General features: G+C 37.1%; 1 protein-coding gene across 2 annotated transcripts in view; it reads left to right on the forward strand.

Moving 5' to 3' along the window:
* atp9b (ATPase phospholipid transporting 9B) overlaps positions 1–22,399 on the forward strand; it is a 329,584-nt gene that overhangs the window by 172,248 nt on the left and 134,937 nt on the right. The window lies entirely within an intron of this gene.

The following is a 22,399-nucleotide window of genomic DNA, read 5'->3' on the forward strand; positions in this document are numbered from 1 at the left end:
TTTTATTATTTAGGGAGAAAAAAAAATCCAAACCTACATGGCCCTGTGTGAAAAAGTAATGGCCCCCTTGTTAAAAAATAACCTAACTGTGGTGTATCACACCTGTTTCAATCAAGAAATCACTTAAATAGGAGCTGCCTGACACAGAGAAGTAGACCAAAAGCACCTCAAAAGCTAGACATCATGCCAAGATCCAAAGAAATTCAGGAACAAATGAGAACAGAAGTAATTGAGATCTATCAGTCTGGTAAAGGTTATAAAGCCATTTCTAAAGCTTTGGGACTCCAGCGAACCACAGTGAGAGCCATTATCCACAAATGGCAAAAACATGGAACAGTGGTGAACCTTCCCAGGAGTGGCGGCCGACCAAAATTACCCCAAGAGCGCAGAGACGACTCATCCGAGAGGTCACAAAGACCCCAGGACAACGTCTAAAGAACTGCAGGCCTCACTTGCCTCAATTAAGGTCAGTGTTCACGACTCCACCATAAGAAAGAGACTGGGCAAAAACGGCCTGCATGGCAGATTTCCAAGACGCAAACCACTGTTAAGCAAAAGAACATTAGGGCTCGTCTCAATTTTGCTAAGAAACATCTCAATGATTGCCAAGACTTTTGGGAAAATACCTTGTGGACTGATGAGACAAAAGTTGAACTTTTGGAAGGCAAATGTCCGTTACATCTGGCGTAAAAGGAACACAGCATTTCAGAAAAGAACATCATACCAACAGTAAAATATGGTGGTGGTAGTGTGATGGTCTGGGGTTGTTTTGCTGCTTCAGGACCTGGAAGGCTTGCTGTGATAGATGGAACCATGAATTCTACTGTCTACCAAAAAATCCTGAAGGAGAATGTCCGGCCATCTGTTCGTCAACTCAAGCTGAAGCGATCTTGGGTGCTGCAACAGGACAATGACCCAAAACACACCAGCAAATCCACCTCTGAATGGCTGAAGAAAAACAAAATGAAGACTTTGGAGTGGCCTAGTCAAAGTCCTGACCTGAATCCAATTGAGATGCTATGGCATGACCTTAAAAAGGCGGTTCATGCTAGAAAACCCTCAAATAAAGCTGAATTACAACAATTCTGCAAAGATGAGTGGGCCAAAATTCCTCCAGAGTGCTGTAAAAGACTCATTGCAAGTTATCGCAAACGCTTGATTGCAGTTATTGCTGCTAAGGGTGGCCCAACCAGTTATTAGGTTCAGGGGGCAATTACTTTTTCACACAGGGCCATGTAGGTTTGGATTTTTTTTTTCTCCCTACATAATAAAAACCATCATTTAAAAACTGCATTTTGTGTTTACTTGTGTTATATTTGACTAATGGTTAAATGTGTTTGATGATCAGAAACATTTTGTGTGACTAACATGCAAAAGAATAAGAAATCAGGAAGGGGGCAAATAGTTTTTCACACCACTGTATATATATATATATAGGAATATAGAATTGTGTCAAGAAACTACTGGGGCTTCTTCATACTTACGGCAGTACGCCTTATTAATGTCTCCGTGTGACTGCTGTTATTATCTTTAGCCTAGTCAAACGTTTTCTTTCATTTTAGTGTATATTTGAGGGAGTTTATTGTTATTTGTTAAAATATTTATATTAATTTATTGAGCTTCTTAAAAAAACTGTTTCCCCCTTGGGATAAGTAAAGCTGTTTGTTTCTGTCTGTCAATCAGCAGCCATATGCTTTGTAACGTCTGTTACTTGCACTATGAAAGTTACAATTAGAGACAAAGATGACAAAAAAATATTGATTATAATAAATTACAGATAAACATGTCAGAACTTTTAGTTGCTGTGATTAGCAGTTCAAATTATCATAGAAGTTAAAGCATACCAAATACAAAAACTAAAATTTTAAACTTTTCATTTTAGTTTTTGTTGTCCATTTTTATGTAGTTTTTTGCAAAAGTATTTAAATTGTCTTATGAAATTTGTCTAGCAGGAGTATTTCTGTTTTTTCATTTGCTCATTTCAGGGAGGCAAAAAGTACTAAACTGCAGAAATCAATTGTGACAGGATACCATTTTCCTGTCACTCATCAATATATGTTATGCAGAAAGTAGAAACTCCTTGAAAGAAGTGATAATACAAATTGCCTGCAGCAGTTATTGTAAGCCCTTGGGCATATTGATTTGTGCTTCTAATAAAAAGGTGCTTTCGGATTCCTCCCTGGCAAAGGAGAAGTTGAGGTGTATGTATATCAGAATCATAATTGTCTTTTCTTTACGTTAGGAGAGTTACATTTTTACCCAGAGTGGAAGTAAACAACTGTAATGCAGTTATGCCAAGTGCAGACTTATTCTTGCTCCACACCTCACATAGAGTTACTGGTAGCACGTGAGATTAAACTTTGGCCAATGAACGAGTGGAGAGACGGCTTTTCTGTTCTAAAAGGCAGTCCCAGTGGACTTGAGTTTCCTGTTTTACTGTTTTATGATGTGAGCTAAATTATCTGGAAGTATGTTTTTAAAGACTAGGGGGCTTTGCCCCCTGCTCGCTTTGCTCGCCAACCCCCATTTTTGTTTTTCCGGATACATACTTTTAAGATTGTTTTTCTTTGAATTGTTGCTCTTTCATTAGTTTCACTTTTATTTCAGAACATCTGTAAAAATAATATTTGTAATCTTTCGAGTTCTAATGTGCTGAATCTTTTTAATGAGGTCAGTGAGACGTGTTTAATGACTTTGTGCCATAATTCAGGATAGGTTTCTCTGTTTGGAATTTCAGCATAGACAAAGCGATCTACATCATCAGCAGTTAATAATTTGTTTTGCAAAGTAACCAATCAGTGCATGTGAGGTAAACTCCGTTTTTGAAATTCTCTGACTTAAAGTTCAAAGCCTTACAATATTTCTATACTTCTGACATATCACCATGTCTATATATTCGATCTCTATTCGCCTTTTCGTTATTTCTCCGAGTAATAATTTCTCTTTCTTTGCGCTAATGCGATCTTTTCTTTATTTTTTTGACACTGTCGTTTTTTTCTGCTTTCATATTCTGTATCTTCCTCTGCATGTGTTTTGCACCTAAGTTTTTTTTGAGACTTTTGAATTCCAGTTTTCATTTTCTCTAACCTGCTCTGCATGTCTTTGGCTCCCTTGTTTTTTAACCTCTTTATGACGTTTTGCTTTGTTTTCTACTCTGTCTTTTATTTCTGACCTCGCTTTATCCTACTTTTTTTTTTCAATGACACCTGGTCCGTGGTGATTATTTTCCCTTTTTCGAGTAATAATTTCCATTTGTTTGCACTACTACAATTTTTACTTTTTTTACTTTCTTATTTTTTAACTTTCTCTATATGTGTATTGTGCCAACATTTTTTTTTTGAGCTTTTCGAATTCCACTGCTTTCATAATCTCTAACCTGCTCTGCATGTGTATAGCACCAACGTCCAGATTGGATGTGCTTTTTTTTTCCAATTCAGCTTGTTCCGGGCTGATAATTACTTTCCTTATTTTCTGAATTTGCACCCAGTTTATTCTTTTTCTTTTTTGTGTCTCCCAACGCTTTTGAATCTCTTTTCTCATCACTGCTTTCTTCTTCGCTTAGTCGTCGACATTTCATTTATAACATATTGTCCTTATATGCGCTGAGAGCCCTGGATCTGTGTGTGCTCAAAGCCAAAAATACGACTGAGTGTGTTGCTGCCCGTTTTCTTATTTGATATTGGTTGTAAGTAGGGTGTGTTTTGCAAGAATGTCGTGTTCTACGTCATCGCGAGACGGTCCTGGGTCAATCACTTGGCACAAAGTGTCATGTTTATGGTCCCCACGAGATGCTCCGTGGCCAGTCTCTTTAGTCTCACGGGTCTTTTAAGTGTCTTCCGTGATCTCGTCGCCCTAGTGTTTCTCTCCAGGATTTTATTTTATAATAGAAAGACATTTTAGAAAAAATGCATGCGTTTTTCACGTTTTGAGCATAAGAATTGATAACAGACATGTGAATTGTGCGATATGACACTGGACGTTTTTATCATTTTTTGCTGTTGTGCAGCATTGGTCACCATTGACTTGCATTATACCTTAAACTTTTGTTATCCCTGTTCCGCATGAAAATACGAGATAAAAATTTTTTTTGGCCTTCACTGCAAACTATTTGGGTATTTCAACAAATCATTTTTGGTTGGAGTATTCCTTTAATGGCATAGTGGCATTTGCCACTTAAATTCTTGGTTAAATCTAGTTGAACAATGATGTTTTGCAGAATTTTGCCAAATGTAAACCACTGTCATTACTTTCTAAAAGCTCATCTTCTGTGATAGAAATCATCCACCTTAATAAAAGGATGTGTGTCTGAGTGTCTGTCTGTGTGTTCATCCTGTTGCTGTGTCCCTGTTATTCAAAAAGATGGTGTATCTCAAACATTTGTGGTAATATAATACATTGCATGTGTCATTCCAATAGATGGCACATCACAAACAGTAACAGGGCTTTTACGAATCCCATATCAAATGGCATATAACAGAAACATATGCATTATTTTTGTCATACCAACATTTGTAGTAATGCATTTTATACTACAAGCATTATAAAGTACATACCAATAGATGGTGTACCATAAGCGCTAATGCTGAGGTCTACATCGATTACTTTGATTTCAACCCATCATAGATGGGTAATACAGCTAGTATAATTTATACAGTCGTTATTGTCACATTTACAGAGTTCAGAAAAATTCTTACTTGCATGTGCTGAACAACATGCTATGTTTTTCCACTCTCCAGTGCCATTATTAGTTAAAATGAAAGAAGAAAAATGAGCAAAACCAAAGCTGGAGATTCCAAGTCTTCTAAGGTTATTCATTTATGTGTTGTAAGATGACATAAAACGTAGAAATATTTCTTCTTCAACTCTGTTGTCAGCAGCATGTATTATGATTACTAGAATTGCCTTTAGGCTGGAGGTACTCTTCTAAATATTGTCTTAATCAGTATTTGTAATATATATTAATTTATTGTAAAGTCAGATTTATCTAACTCTTTTGTAGCTCAAGATTTCCAAGATCTTGTATCAAAAACCCATTTAGAATTAGCAGATATGGAAAATAAATGAATATAATGCAGATGGATTATGCAATTTTCTGAGAAAGCAGCATTGTGTTTAACCTCCTTAGCGTTAGACCTGTGCATTACTTGGGCTGCAAACAGTGCTAAAAATGTTACTCCCGAGTGTCTCTCGGGCAACTGTATAAACGCGTTGTGCGTAAGTGTTAGACCCGAGGATTACTTGGGCTGTAAAAGTGCTAACAGCATTAGTGCCGAGCGTTGCTCAGAAAACGATATAGACGTGTATGGCCAAAGTGAGAGGCCCGTGTGTTTCCTGGGCAGTGGTGCAGACACGTCTTCTCCTGATGGTGTCTTGTAAGAAACCTTTTTCAGCAGCCCAGGTGTTGCATGCTGTTGACAGTGAAACAAGCAGTGATGACGAAGTGAATTTGACTTTAGGTAGTGAAATTGAAAATAATTCTGATGAATCCGAAAGTGTTGCTTGTGTTAATCGCACATGTGCAGTGTGCTGTTCAAAAGCTAAACTGTCCAGAAAGAAAATCCACAAGGATTTAGGCTGCTATTATCCCAGATGTGACGTTGGATTGTGTATTTCACCATGCTTTGAGATATACCGCACAAATGACAGTATATACTGTGTTAGCATTATTATTAATATTCATTTTTGCTATTATTTGTATGATTATTATACTTTCTACACTTCTGATTTTGTACTTTTAATGTTTTTCACATTTTACAGTTGAAAGAAGAGATTTAATAATAACATCTGTAAATGACCTTTAGCACTGACAGTTTAACTTTATCTAGAAAGCCAAGCAGACCCCCGTGACCCTGTAGTTAGGACATAAGCAGATTGGATAATGGACGGATGGATGGATTTCATTTTCCAAGCCAAAAAAATACGCTTTTTACGTTTTTTCAAGAAAAACTATAACGCTAAGGATTCTGCTCTTCGCGATCTTTCTGTTTACTCCAAATATTTATTCTGTTTCAAATGCGTGCTTCTGTGTAGTGTGTTTTGGTGCTCCATTCACTTTTATGTCATTATCTTAGTGCTACTTTCATTCGGATGTGTATCTTCTCCTAATGCTTTAACAGCTAAGAAGTCCACTCTGTGACTGGCACCTTTTCCCGGCTGTTTTAACTAGCGTGGAATTTATTTGACATAGATACATTTTTTTTTTTTTAAAACTTGGCTTTCTAGATAAAGTTAAACTGTCAGTGCTAAAGGTCATTTACAGATGTTAATTAACCAAGAGGGAAATTAAACTTGTGGAGGCTCAAAGTGTGACATTTTGTGGAGAAAGTTAATCCTTGTTCAGCCCTCTGTAGTTTTTGCTTTTCTTGAGTCAGGGGAAGGGGCGACATTTACAGTCATTCATTCATTTGTTAATGCTTAGAATTTCAATTACAGCACAGAAAAAGCTCTTTCAAACAAACATTGTCAATAGTCTATACCTGTGTTAACACAGGTAGTACCGCAAATGGAATCCAGCTTTTCAAGTGAGTTTCTAATTACCTTTAGACCATGTTTAACAGATCCAGATATATCAGGAGGGGTACACATTTGCAGTGTTTTTTGATCATCAGTATTTATTGCAGTTGTGAAAATAAACACAGTTCTTATAAGCCAGTGCTTTGATGGTAATAATGTGTTTAATTGAGAAGACAAGGTATGATATAATCACTTTAAGGCGATGTCTCAGTGAATAAAATTGAGATGGTTCTTCTTAACCAACATAAAACACTGTCTGAGGGAAGAAGTGATGGTATGAAAGAGAAAGCTACTGTATACATCATCCAGTTTATCTATCCAGTTCCTAACCTGCTCATCTAATTGAGGGTTGTGGGGAACTGAAGCCTGTCCTAACACCTTGGGCGATTTAAATCCACACACACAGTGATACCAAGCCAGTTTACAGTTGTTGGTTAATCTAACACACTATTGTTTCGTAAATCCACACAGATGAAGGAAGAACCTGCAAGCGATATAAAGGTACTGACTGGGCCTGGTTTTGGACCCTAGACTCTGAAGTTTAGCCCGCAGAGAGTTATTGAAGTGAGTGGATATGTTTAAATATCTAGGATCAGGGGTAGCCCAAGATGGAATTAGATGTAGACCAGAGGTCACTAACAGGCGGACCTCGGTCCGCATCCGGACCGCAAAGCTGTCTCATACGGACCTTGACTTACAGCCAAAACAAAAGGTTATCATTTAAACATGATGGGGCTTCTATTTTACCCGCGCAGCTTTTGTAATCTTTACGGTAATGGTGAGGAAATACACAGTATACGCGCTAAGCCATTTCACGTGATACCTCTCATCCAATCAAGTCTGCGGATTCTAGTCGGTGAACGTTGTTTTACGAATTCATGTACGCAAACAGAGGAGGGATTTTTCAGAGATACGGTTGAAAAGAAGAAAGATAGTGAAACGTGTGTTAGAGGCAAGGTCAGGAACCGAAACGTTCGAAAGAAATGTAGCGATAAAAATAAAGACTACTGAGAGATACTGTGAGACTGTGCTGGATAAAGAAGAGACGAGTGACACGGCGAAAGGGACAGAAATATACGGAGCAAATGGCGCTCTCTAAAAGAAGGAAAGTGGACAGCGAAAATAGGGTATTTAAAAACTAAATATCGTTCCAGGCTCAACAATGAACACCTCCACATGTCTATGAGAATGGCTCTGACTCCATTCAAGCCCAGGTTTAAAACCCTGGCAGGACAAGCTAGAGCTCAATTCTCTCACTGAGCAAAAAGTGTGGCAATGAATATAAGAGGGAAGAAAATGGGCATTTAAACCTGTTACATTGTTAAGATGTGTTGAGATTTGTTATCTGTGAAATTGGTTGAGACTTGAGTCAAAATGTGAAACAGAAAAGGGGAAATGTTAAGCTTTTTCTCCATTCCTTTTGTATTCTTCTGAAGTTTAGCACTTTATTTAAGCATGCACAGTTTTCATAATTTATTTTTGTCTTATTTTGAAGTGCAGCCCTACTTTTGTTTATTAAATTAAAGAAGAAATTATACACTGACAGAACAAAAAAGTACATATTTGCAGTCATACATAAATGTTCAGTTCTGTGTTTGAAAATAAATATTGTCAAAAGGATTATGAATTGTACTAAACTAATTTGATTTGAAAGTCTAGTATTAATTACATGCAGATGTTGATACAACTACTAGGCTACTTAAATAGACATGATACTAAATAGTTAGACAACATGATCTTCAGACGGACCGGACCTTTGCTTCAAGAAATTTTCTCTGACTGGACCTCGATAGATTTTAGTTGAAGACCCCTGATGTAGACGATCACCAACAGAGTGCAGTGAGGAGGAAACTATTGGAAGAAAGTTTCAGGAGTATTGTGTGATTGAAGAATTAAGGCAAAGGGCAAAGACAAGGATTTCTAAATATCATGATGTATAGAAATGAGACATGAGCAGTAAAGGGAGTGCAGGAGAAGAGGTTGGATGTGGCAGAAAGGAGAAAATTGAGATGGATGTGTGGAGTTATAAAAAAATGAACTGAATAAGAAATGAAACAATGAGACTGCCAGAGGTACAACAAAAATTTAGGGAAGAAGACTGACGTGTTATGGACATGTGATGAGGAGAAACCATGAAGCTGTGGGTAACAGAGTGATGGGAATGGAAGTCCAGGGGAAGAGATAGGTGACGCAGGCCAAAATGGAGGTGGGTGGACAAAGTAAAACAAGATCTGAAGGAAAGGGGTCTAAGTGGGGAGAAGGTTGATCAGGCACATTGACGTGGGAAAAGATGAAGAGGAAGAAGGGCTCTGAAGCTGTTTGGCAGCAGTTTTGACCACTTTAAAAGCATGCCACGAATATAAATTTAAAGAAAAAATGCAAAACCTCGAGGCTTAATTTGTAATAGGACATGAGTGATTATGATGTGCTGTTCCTATAGATGCAATATTGTTCTTCTTGACTGCTATTTTTACACATGAAGCACCTGTTTGTTTCAGAGGATTACCTTTGTGACCGCAGGGATTGCTTGCTTACATGTCACATGAAAATGCAAGAACGAAAAACCTTCAAATCAATAAAACTAAAAAAGGAAGTGAGATGAACGGTCCGACAAAGGATTTCATCTGTAAATATAAAACATCCTGTAGTTTGTTTTACTCCTGATGTGTTAATGTAGTGCAAATGAAAACACATTGACATGGGGTGACAGGATTGCAAGCCATCAAATCAAGAACATGGTGAAATACGTTGTTTTGATTTTAAATATCATGTGTTCAGCATAAAAACGGAATGAAATATCAATTTTTTATTTTTTTTTTAGCTTCTAAAACTATTCATAATTTTTTTTTTTTTTTTTTTACATAATTTTTTTTCTGTTTCTATCTTGTTTCTTGCTTAATGTTCAAAATTAATAGCTTGACTTACTTGAAAGAAGAACCTCAGGAGCATGAAATTTGGTACCAGTGAGTGGAGTTGGAAAGCACAATGTAATACTGTACTATATTATTTAGCGGCTCTGGAAAAAATACACTCTAAAGTGGAACTGGCTTTGTCAGAGGGTATTCAGAAAGGCGAATTTAAGATCATCTGACTCAGTATTCTTTTGTTACACTGACCCATTTTACAAATTACATTTTATAATAAAATGCACTTGCACGTTAAAATGTCAATTTAGAAAATCCTTCATTTTCTTATGTTGTTAGTTGCATTATAAAACACAATTTGGTACTGCTTATTTACAAATTACTGTACAAAGCATAAAGTGATATATTTGTAATGCAAATATGGAGTCACATTGCTAACCTAGCCATGCCGCTCCCTGTCACATTCTGAGCATACTTTGAACCATCATTCCTTACGCATGGCATTGGGTTGAGTACAAATACTGCAGCAAGAAAGCCATTACATCTACAATGGGCCCTTAAAGAAATTCACCATTTATAATAATACATTTCTATGAGGAAGCAACAATAGGATATAATCAAAGTATAGCATATGAGATTATTTATCTTAACTTTAAGGAAGCGTTTGATAAGGAGCAACATGAGAGGATAGGCATCAAACTAAAAGAAGTGGGGGTTCAGGGTGATATTTGTAGATGGATGCAAAATTGGCTCAGACACAGGAAGCAGGGGGTTATGGTATAAGAAACCTTTTTCAGAATTGGCTGAAGTTAAGAGTGGTGTCCAGCAGGGGTCAGTGCTAGGGTTGCTGCTGTGTTTAATATGTACAGGGTGACACAGAAAAACGGGAACGTTTGAAAAAAAATAGAAGAAATCCAACAAAAAAAATTTTATTGACAGCAATTGAACCACAACAACTTGCCTTTTAAGAGACAGTAATCTAAATTATCAATGTCTGAAAATGACGTCCTGTAGATGGTGTCCTCCTTTACGTATGCATTCTTCCAGTCTGCTGTTGAGTTTCCCCATTGATCGCTGCAACGTCTCAGCTGGGATACCACGAATTTCGTCTTGAATTCTTTGTTTCAGTTCATTCAGTGTCCTTGGCCGAGTGTAGACCCGACTCTTAAGGTAGCCCCACAAGAAAAAATCACAAATGGACAAATCCGGTGATCTTGAAGGCCAGAGAATGTCAACGAATCTTGAGATAACACGGTTACCGAACAATTCTCGCACAAGCTGCCATTGATTTCCTTGCAATTGATTACTAAATTACTGAATGGCGAGATTGTTTACAGCTCAAGGTCCCCTGTTCCGCAGTGCTGCCAACTGTACATGGCTGCCACTACGCATTTCAAAAGTTCCCGTTTTTCTCTGTCACCCTGTATAAATTATTTGGCTTGCAATATAAGTAACTAGATGGTTAAGTTTGCAGATGATACCAAGTGAGATGGATTAGCAGATGATCAAGAATGTGTTGAATCATCATAGAGGGACTTGGGCAGATTTGTGGCAGACGAAATGTAATGTCAGCAAATGTAAAGTAACATGTAGGAAGTAAAAATGTTAGATTTCAATACACAATGGGAGGTCTGAAAATCAAAGGTACACCTTATAAGAAGGATTTAGGAGTCGTAGTGGACTTGTCACTGTCAACTGCCAGACATTATACAGATGCCATTAAGAAGGCCAACTGAATGTTAGATTATATAGCACCCTGATGTGTGGAGTACAAGTCTAAGGAGGTTCTGCTGATGCTTTATAACACGCTGGTGAGGCCCCATCTGGAGTACTGTGTGCAGTTGTGGTCTCCAGGCTACACAAAGCACATAGCAGTGCTCAAAAAAATAAGGAAATATTTAAAGAGCTGAGCCAAAAGAAGATTAAGACGAGTCATTATTGAAGTGCTTAAAATGATGAAGGGAATTAGTACTTTTGATAGAGACTGATTCTAAAATGAGTTCATCAGGAACACAGGGACATGTTTGGAAACTTCTTAGCGGTAAATTTTACACAAACGTTTAGGGACTTTTTCTTTACACAGATGTCCATAGACACATGGAATAAGTGCCCAAGTAGCGTGGTAGACAGTAGGACTTTAGAGACCTTCAAAACTCGACTTGATGTTAATTTGGAAGAATTAAGTGGATAGGACTGGCAAAGATTATTGGGCTAAATAGCCTGTTTTCTTCCACATTATTCTAATTTCAGACTTCCGTTTACAGTGTCACTTTAATATTCAATTCACACGTTTAATGTTAACATTCATTCAAACAGTATAATGTTTAGTTAACTTGCCAGTCATTAAACCCTTAATATCTTCATTATTCTGATAAAAATAGCTAATTGATGGTTTATGTTGCCCCACTGCTCACCTTTAGATATGATATGCATTAATAAATTACAAACATTTCCCAGCATTGCTGTACCCTCTGTTGCCCCAAAATACAGTAGCTCTCCATGATTTTGCATTGATCTAAGAAGGCTAAGAAGACAAATTTGTCAGTGTGCTGGTCTATCTATCTATCTATCTACCTACAAAGCCTTCAGAGAGTATTTAGAACCCTTCACTTTTTACATATTTAGATATGTTGCAGCCTTGTGCCAAAATTATTAACCTCATCCAGCAACAGTCAGTTCCCCAGAATAACAAAGCAAAAACAACATTTTACAAAAAAAAATTCACATGTATTAAAATAAAAAAACCTGAAATATCACATTCACACAGTTTTTGAGACCTTTTACTCAGTGCCTCATTGATGCGATTACAGTCTGGAGTCTTCTTGGGTATGATACGACAAGCTTCACATACCTGGATTTGGGGATGTTTCTGCCAGTCTTCTCTGCAGATCATCTTAAGCCTTTATCAGGCTGGATGGAGACTGTTAGTGGAAAGCTATTTTCAGATCTCTCCAGACATGTTCATTTGGGTTCAAGTCCAGGTTCTGGCTTGGCCCCTCAAAAAATTCCACAATGTTGACCCTTTGGCCCAGTATGAGATGCAGAGTACTCAGGAGCAGGGTTTTATTAAGACTATCTCTGTACTTTGCTACATTTGCATTCCCTCAACCCTTTATAGCCTTACAGACCCTTGTGGGTTTTACCAACCCCACAGCCTGATGCTGCCACCATGCTTGATCAATAGTATTGCACAGGTAATGAGCAGTGATTGGTTTCGTTCAGAGGTGATGCTTAGAAATGAAGCTAAAACTTTTAATCAGAACCGAGAATTTAGTTTCTCACAGTCTTGGAGTTGTTTAGGTGCCTTTTTGCAAACTCCAAGCAGACTTTTATGTATTATCTGGCCCTTCTGCCATAAAGGCAAGATTATTGTTTTTCTGGAAGTTTCTTCTATCTCTGCACAGCTTGTTAGGTGCTCAGCCACATTGGCCATCATTTTCATGGTCACCTCCCTTACTACGGCCTTCTTCCCCGATTGCTTAGTTTGGCCGGGCAAGCACTTCTAGAAGACTTGTGGCTGTTCCAAATACATTTTTTTGTGAAGAATTCTGGAGATTCCTGTGCTTTTGAGAACCTTCAGAAATGCAGAAACTTTCTTGTAGCCTTTCCCAGGTCTGTGCCTTGATATGGTCCTGATTTTAAGCTCTACAGGGAATTCCTTCAGCCTCATGACTTGGCTTTAACTAAAGGACTTTCAGTGTGTGCCTTTCCTAATCAGTCCAATCAAATGAATGGACCACAGCTGGTCAATAATCAATAAAATGGGCTGCACCTGAGCCAAATTTCAAGCGTCATAGCAATGAACCTGAATAAATTGTATCAATGAGTTATTTCTGTTTTTTTTAGTTTTTAATAAATTTGAAAAAAAATCCTAAATCACTCTTTAATTTAATATTGTTTTTTATCAATATGCTGCTGCTGGAGTATGTGAGTTTCCCCTTGGGATTAATAAAGTATCTGTCTATCTATCTATCTATCTATCTATCTATCTATCTATCTATCTATCTATCTATCTATCTATCTATCGATCGATCGTGTGTTGCCTGTTGTGAGGCAAAAATAAATTTTAATGATTTTAGTAAAAGTCTACAACATGATAAAATGTGAAAAAAAGGAAAGATCTGAATACTTTCTGAAGACCCTGTATCTGTCATATGTAGCATCTTTCATGATGTTTTAGCTGTAGCACATTTTTTTCTCCTTATTTTTATTATATTTACTGAATATACTCGCAGATAAGTTCTCCCGCCTATAAGTCAGGACTTGATTTTACCATATAATTTCCGGTATTTTATAATGTTGGCCGTATAAGTGGAATGCGGAAAACTCACGCCATTGGTCCAAGAGATTATAATATGCTAACGACCACCTGAGAGAATAACCATGGAGCACACAGCCTCTTTTTTTTCTATGTGGTTGCGGCAATGTGCTGTATCAGCGGGTGCTTCTAATCTCTCTCTCTATTGTGCCTACGTGAACACACGTTAATACCTGAACTATTTCAAAGTTACACTGATTTGTGTTTTTTGTATCTCACACCCTCATACACCTTTTTGGTAAGAGCATCCCTTATCTATGATGGAGCGTTCGATCAGAAGAAAATATGAAGATTGTTTTAATTCAAACGTCATTGAAGTAGTGAAAGAAATTGGTAACTCTGCTGCTGCAACAAAATTCGATGCATCTGAGAAACTGATGTAAGATTGGAGAAGGCAAGAAGATGTAAAAAATATATATATATTTAAGTGTCGCATTTTTGAACTGGCGTATAAGTCAGGGTCTGATTTTATGATTGATTTTTCGGGTTTCAAGACCCGACTTATAAGTGAGTATATACAGTAATCACTGATTTCAGTAATTAGGTGAGGCAAGATAAACATTTGGGGCACAATAGAATTTCTAGCAACAAAAATATCAGTTCATGGATCCTTTAAAACAATTAGAATTTATTCAGGAAATTTTGAAAATATCAGAACTTGGCATAATAACTAATTTTGAAACAAAGTTTTTTGTTGTTCATTATTAATCAAACTGAGCAAATACCTTAGTGAAAAGCCAAATTAAATTAAATTGATGTAATGTGGTATGAAAATAAAATGTAAAAACTTCCAGTGTGTGAATACTTTTCTTAAGTCCCGTATTCCCAAAACAACGTAATTAAGTATATACTAAAATACTCATTTTTTAAGTACCTATCTGTTTCTTTGGGCATCGCCTTTTCTTTATGTTCTTTTTTTTCGGCCTCTCTTTCTCTTTCAATAAACAGGTGCAATCTCGGACTTTTGAACTCACTGAACAGCTTGTTATCAATGTACTTGACATTTTTACTTGGTGCCCTAGTTTTCAGTTCTGCCATATATATATATATATATATATATATATATATATATATATATATATATATTGTTTCCTTTATGATTAGATAATTATAAAATAACAGTAAGCAAAATTTTAGTTGTTTCTGGAATCTGTTTCTTGTATTACTGGAAACAATGCCTAGAGCAAGACCTGACAGTGGCATGTTTTTGGGGTAATGTATGGGTAGCACATTTATTTAGTTTGTGTTGAACATGGACTACCCAAGCACCTTTCCTAGCCCTACGCTTGTGCTCAGTATGAATGTGATATAACCAGGAGACAAACCCTGCAGGTCTGTCCTTTAGCTCTGCCCTTGACTGACGCACCATTCTACAACTTTTTGTACTGTCCTATTAAATACTCTTGCTATCTCGTTAGATTAGCATCCTCTTTGATGTTATTCTAAGTGAATGTCAGCTACTTAGACTAAGCTATTAGCTGTTGTCACACTGATAACATCTAATGTATTCAAAATAGCCAATGCTATTTTGCATTTTATGGAAATGTTTGCCCAAAGTCGAAACATAAATATGATACGACAGGGAAAACCCCAAGTATTTGACGATATATGGCAGGCTTTTACATATATTCCATTTCATCACTTAATTTAACAGTCATTACAAAGGGTCTGTGTTTCTCTCTTCTGAACATTTTTCAGTTGGTTATGTCCATGTCACATTTGACAGCTTTTCCATCGATTTTCAGCCATCGCTTTCTTTTTCGTAATCTCAACGAGTCGGAAGCGTGCTCCTGTGAAACCAGCTGTGTCATGTGACATGCTCAGCGACTCACTCCAAGTAGTCCGTGACTCACTCTGACAAACTCAAACAGGTCTTTAGTTGCAGGGGCAAGCTTTATGGGCTTGAGAGCTGACAACCAATAAAAGCTATCCAGACGTGCACTTCACATAATGCAGAAATACGAAACATGGACCTCACAAACAGAGGAAAGTCTCATGTGTCTGATTTGTTTTTTACATACTACTAGCCATGTACGCCCAACTACGTTGCACGTGTTAAAATTGTCTGTGAAGGGCTCCCTGTTTAAACGTGGCTGCCAGTCGTGAACTGGGCCCTTCATCGCACAGCATTATGATTTTTTTTATAAGGGAAACAAAGTTACAAAAGAAAACCCTTGGACATTGATTCGATAGGAACGGCCTACTCGGAATCACTGTCCGAATCGTAATTATGTGGTGGTGTAGGAGCATTTCTGGTTCTGTCCGTTCACAGTCTATCGTTTCCTCTCACGATGTCTTCTCAACCTTTCCAATCTCGCAGGTTGCTTTGTGGCAATCCAAAGAGTAAGGCAATATACACGAAGCAATGGTTATAAAAGGGGGACACATAGGTATCCAGGCTCTTTAAAGCATAAATAGGGATCACTTCACTGACATGTGAGCAAGCCACGGTACAACTGTGAGACGCGCAGCACTCGCTGGCTACAACATAACAATAATCATTTCCGGAATGTGCTGTTACGTTGTCATTCATTTTACCCAATGTCTTTCTTTCATTCATATGTTATGTAGGCACGTACCTTTTATCTTCGGCAATCTCATTCTCTAACCAGGCCTCAGGATCTAACCAGCGTGACACTGTCCACCACCCCTTTCGTTATTCCGGCACATTGTTGACATCCGTGAGTAACAACAACGTACTAAACTGGAAGGTGGTCTACGCTTGACAAAGATCAAGATCTAAATGAAGATCTCTTTAGTTAATTTAAAGCACAACAATTTGTTTAGTTTGAATGTCTGTGTTTTGAGGTGTGACTGGCGTACTACAGTCTTCAGTAGTATAAGCCTGGAGGAGATTCTTAATGCAATGCCTATGTTTTAGTTGTCTCTCTACTGCCATCTAGTGCTTCTTCTTCTAATTCATTTGCAGACAAACAAAGATCAAGATCCAAATGAAAATTATATATAGAGATAACAGAATCGGAAAAAGAAAAAAGGAGTGAGAATGCTGCTGAACTTTTCGTACCCGTTAACCCTTTGTACATCATCAGCATCATTAGGTAGTACTGTGCTAGAAAGTCGTCATGCAGTCACTAAATTTGAAATTCCTAGTGATTTTCAGTCATGTAGTCATGGTTCAGTGACAAGATCAGCAACTGCAGCCAGCAAATCTGATACATACTTTGACTGTAAATCACGTGATGTGACATCCGCTTTAGGTGTTAAGATTCATCAAGGAAGATCAATGTAAGAAATTTTAACACTGCAGTTGGAAACTGCGAAATTAACGACTGTTTAACCTTATTTGTTTTGTGAATTATTGAAAAAACAACAACAACATTTATTTATATAGCACATTTTCATACAAAAAGTAGCTCAAAGTGCTTTACATAATGAAGAAAAGAAAAATAAAAAACAAAATAAGAAATTAAAATAAGACAACATTAGTTAACATAGAAAAGGAGTAAGGTCCGATGGACAGAAAAAACAAATAAAAACTTCAGACGGCTGGGGAAAAAAATAATAAAAAAGAAATGCTCCCAGACTTCATAAAAAAAGTAAATTTCTCTTTTAATCTTATTGATTTTGTTGTAATGAGTTATTAATTAACTGAAAATATCATTTATATACCCAGCATATACAATGTAGTGATACAGCTTTAAAACATCTGCAAAGTAAAGTTATGGTTTCGTTTATGTTGTGTTTTTAAACTGTTATCGCAGTATACTTGACAATAAGTTAAAAAGGCCACAATGGGAAATGTTATTAGGACAAATCATGACTGCCTCCTACTGATCATTGTTATTTAATGTCTAACATGAGATGCAAAATAATTCCATTCTATTGTCCTCAGATTGCTGTAAACTATAGATTCAATGAAAATAAGCCTGTAAGAGTAATAGCATGATAAGTGTTTAGCTGTCTGGAGAGCAATTTTAACAGTGACAGGAAGATGTTATGTGATATGTTCCAATAAAGGTACATTTAGGCCGTCTTTCTGGTGCTACTGTTTAGCATTAGGGTCTTTTTCAAACTGTGTCATCTCTCAAGTATAGCTGTAATTACCCCCTGCATAAATTGACAATGTCCTAGACAGGAGAGTAAGAAAACTCCAAAAGAAAAACACCACAAGGATCTCGGCAAAAGGTTTCAATCAATATTTAAATTATCTTTTTTTTTTTTCTCTCTCTCTCTCTCTGTAGGTTTCATTTCATGTTTATAGGTTTCCTGTAAATATTTACTGGACTTTGAACCTAAAAAAAAAAAAAGAACCATTACACAACCCAAAATCGCGTGTTTTCTTGCTGACTATTTGTTTGTGTGTTTTTGTGTGTGTGTATGTATATACAGGGGTGGGAAAAAGTCGGTTTACCGAGTACTTAGGAGATTGTACCTAAGCGCACTGTGCCATTCTTTTGAGTTAATAAAGCTGTTGTAGTAATCATAACCTGCATGTCTTTTTCTATACGAACAACTGTAAACCTACTGCCCCGTATATGTATATGTGTGTGTGTATCTAGTTTAGTTTAAAGTATATATATTTACATAAATGTGTGTGTGTTTATGTATGTATACTTTTAAATGAGCTAGACTTCTTTCATGTGGATATTAGAGCTTTTTCTTTGACAACCATGTAGCGTTCAATTTTGTGTCAGGATAAGTATATATAATTTACTTTGATTATTCACTGTTTAAAAGTACTAATATAAAATTGCAGCTGAAATGACTTTCTTCGTTAGTTTTTTTTTTTTTCCCCTGATCTAACCTATTAGTTCTGACAGAGTGACATAAAATAGTACATTTATCATCCCGCATATAAATAGATGATATTTTTGCTGAAAAGTAAATGCTGGCTATATTATAAGCATTCAAGCATGATCAATTTAAGTAGCATTTTAACATAAGAGACAAGTGGTAGTGAATAAACGTACTTCCAATCTGATCTCCAGCGGCTGCTAGTTCATTTACTTGCTGTCTGTGTATTCAGCAGGTAATAGACAGTATTTATTACAAAATATTTTAAAGTAGGGGCCTATCTAGTAGACACAGTTCCTGTGAACATTATGTTTCTAGAAATTAGATCAAAAGGTAATTGTATATCTTTGTTGTAGTCTCAAGTGCAACTCTGCACTTTTTAGTGCAAAAAATAAAATAAAAATTAGGACAGATTGGTAAATATTTTTTGATAAATAACCTCACTTATGAGTTGACTTTAAAAATATGAGTGATAATTAAAACAGAGATGGCTATTCCTTGCTTAGTTGTAGACTGTCATTTTGTAAAGGCAAAAAAAAACAAACAGACTGGGAATGAAGAGCAACTAGTTCTCTATTACAATTTAAAAAGTCTGTCTAACACATTTGCCCTTAGGATATCTGTGGAGTATAAATGAAACGGGCCTCGCGGCAGTCGAGACATTTAACCTCTTCAAAAGATTCAGTAAGACTGAGCAGTGCGGCACACAGAGCCTTTTCCATAGCTGCCTCAGAACTCCTCGAAGGTTTAGTGTCCCACTGCCATCTGACGCCACTCCTTTTATGTCATCACAGAAAATCACACACTGTGTTGTAATTCTTAGTCTAATAATGGATCTGTTGGTGAGATACAGAATTTAAATATGTCATTTAGCAAAAAGAACAATTTTAAATATAACACGTGTCCTTAAAATTTCAGAGACACCCTATGAGTTTTTTTTTTATATGTAACTGTAGTTTATTCTGAAATCAATTTGTGAAAATTTACTGTACATGTACACAAGGAATTTTTATTTCCGTTAATGAAATAATCACAAATGCTAAACATTTAGCTAAAAGGAAATATACTTTACAATCTTGTTCAATAGGTAGCTAATTTTGGCAGCACAGAGCACCAGGCAAAAGCCAGCACTGAATGGGATGCCAGCTAATCACAGAACAAAGTCGCGCACACTCAGAGACATATGGTGCCAATTTAGTGTACCCAATTTACCTGACACGCACACAAGATGTGCCTGAAGACAAACCCGCGTACAAAGAGAGAGAGAGAGAGAGAGAGAGAATCTGTATTAGTCTACCAGCCTGGGCCAGCATTTGAACCCAGGATACCGGAGCCGTGGGGCAGCAGCACTGACCACTGCAGCAGTGTGTTGGCCTAGAAGTTTCTTTTTTATTATCGTAGAGAAATATGCAAACAGTGTCTCGTAAGACTTGACTTTTCACTCTTATATTTGCAGTCCGTTATGACTATTAAGATATCATGTCTTTCACAGTGTGACTTGCTCTGTTGTGGCAAATTGATCCAGCAGCATGGCGTTAGTGGCCTGTCACAAGTGAAGTATTGGTGCTTACAATTCTGGCCAAGCATTTTATCTTCTTGTGGTCAAGTAACTAATTGGTCTAGTTTTAGTAGGGTTACAGTACATATATGTTGCTGTGGTAGATTTTGAAATTCACACTGACCCTTGGCAACCCATCTGGTACAAATTCCAAGAGCGTTTGTCATCTGGTGATAATCGCTGTCACCTGCAGGTTGCGTTCAGTGATAAACACATTGGGATTACTGGTTGCAAAGCATAAGCATACTTGTTTAGCCATCCACTGCTCTGCATAGGTGAAAGTGCTATGCCCAGAGCCGAGACGACATCTAAGAACCCAAGTGACATACAGACTTTAGGCTGAGCTGCTAGTGAATAAAATGTCCGTGCCTACAGCTGTATGAAAAAAAAAAATATATGTAATTGGAGTTTTCAAAGTAGCCATTCTTAGTACTTTTGCCAGCCCTCATGCTGCTTTCCAAATAGCACTGATGAAGCTGTCCTCACCAGGCTATTTACTGTAGGGGTGTAAGACATTTCCCTTGTGCAGATGTGTTGCTGTAGCATTTTCCACGCGGGAGATCTTTCCTAAGATGGGAATAGCCAGTAGTCACCGAGGGCCAAGTGCATTCATTCAGGCGGGAGAGAGGAGTCCTGCCAGTCTGATTGTGGCTTGGACACGCGTGGGAAGTCCTGCAGCAGCACACAGGCAATGCCTTTGGGTCATCATTTTTAGCAGGTCATTTCATTTTGCCAGAGCCCACTGGAGATGCCTCTGGAGACGAGGTAGGTGCCACTTTCTATGTACTTGAGCTAATAAACCTGCTTTTACTGCAGTATTCTCTTTTTTTTTCAGGCATCTGTTCTGTCTGTAGTCAGGAATACTTTTGTTTTGGAAAAAAATGTTTAGGTTAGTGTAGTGTTTTTAAAATAGCTACAAGATTTTTTTTTTTTTTTCCCTTTCTCTATCAGGATATCCCTGGAAATGAAACATCTGTTGCACTGGGGTTTTCCTGGTAATCACCTTGGATAAATAAAAGATAGACTTGTGTATATTGTTGTGGCTGATGAAATGTTAAGCTTGCACGCAGCTTGTCTTGAATTATTCATTTGTCTTATAGTTGCATCTTTCAGGGGTGCTGCTGCCTTCAGGCTTGAGTTCTGCACAGATTGATAACTGCTCAAGTCTAATTCTGCACAGGATATGTATAATATCATCGTGATCTGTTTTCAGGGAGTGTGCCTTGGTGTTGCCTTTTGTCCCCGTAATGCTGTTTTATTATAAGTATTAGCCCGAAGTCGTCCTTAAGAGAGTTTGCTAAAACCTTCAGATCTCCTGGCTTCCTCTTTTGGACATGAAAAGCCACCTTTATAGCTCAAGCTCCATAGCCCCATATTATATTAATGTATTTTGCTTGTAATTTTGAGAATGAGAAGAATATCCCGATTTGAAGGCTAAACTGTCCCTAGTGGCACAAGCACAGCTGATAATTGTGAATTGGAAAGATGTGTATATCAAATAGTTTACAAAATGAAGCCAGCTGTGTTTCCCTACATACTGTGGCTTCCTGACATGCATCATTAAACCTTATTAGCTACTTCCTTTTACAGAGATTCTTGTAGTCTTGAACGCCTCATATTAACATTTTCTGCCCCTCCAACTGGAAATTATTTGCTTTATTGTAGAGTGTCAACTTGCGCTGGTTTCTGATGCGTTGTAATTGGTACTTTAGAGTATAATCATTGTGAAATGCCATGCCATGCTTTTCTTTATTTGGAGATTAATACAGACCTTTTTTACTTTATCTGTCAATCCGGCCACCTTTCCTCAACACTGCAAATTGCTTACAAGCCATTAAGTCTGAAATGGCTCATAAAATCTATCAAAAGTCAAAATAAAGAAGTAAAAGAAAAAGTATGTTGGGTAAATTCAAACTTTACCCATGAAGTTAAGTTTATTTTCTGGAGTAAAGACTTTCTTAACCTGCCTTGTGTGAAGTACAGATTGAAGAATGGCCTTTGTAGCCAAAAAAATCATAAGCAAATGCTTTATCATGATCCTTTAAAAGTCTATCAAATGTAGTCGGTTTAAAACTTTTTTTTGGATCAAATTCACATGTAAAATAAAGAAATGTTGATTTCATTCATTTTATTTCAAACATAGTAAACCTGGGGCTATGATCTTACACCATATACTTGGCACTCAGTCATTTTCGTATAACTCTGGCCTTACTGAATGTGTTTACTGTAACTGTTCTTTGTTTGCTGAACTTAGATATTAACATAAAATATAAGAATTATAGTTAATACGTCATTTGATTCATAACATCTGTTGGTTGCAAAGAGTAAAAAGAACTGAGTCCTTCAGTTAGACGAGAATCATGAGATCATCCTCTTCCAGAAAAGGGCCAC

The sequence above is a fragment of the Polypterus senegalus genome, chromosome 15 (assembly GCF_016835505.1).
Source record: "Polypterus senegalus isolate Bchr_013 chromosome 15, ASM1683550v1, whole genome shotgun sequence".
Classification (NCBI taxonomy): Eukaryota; Metazoa; Chordata; class Cladistia; order Polypteriformes; family Polypteridae; genus Polypterus; species Polypterus senegalus.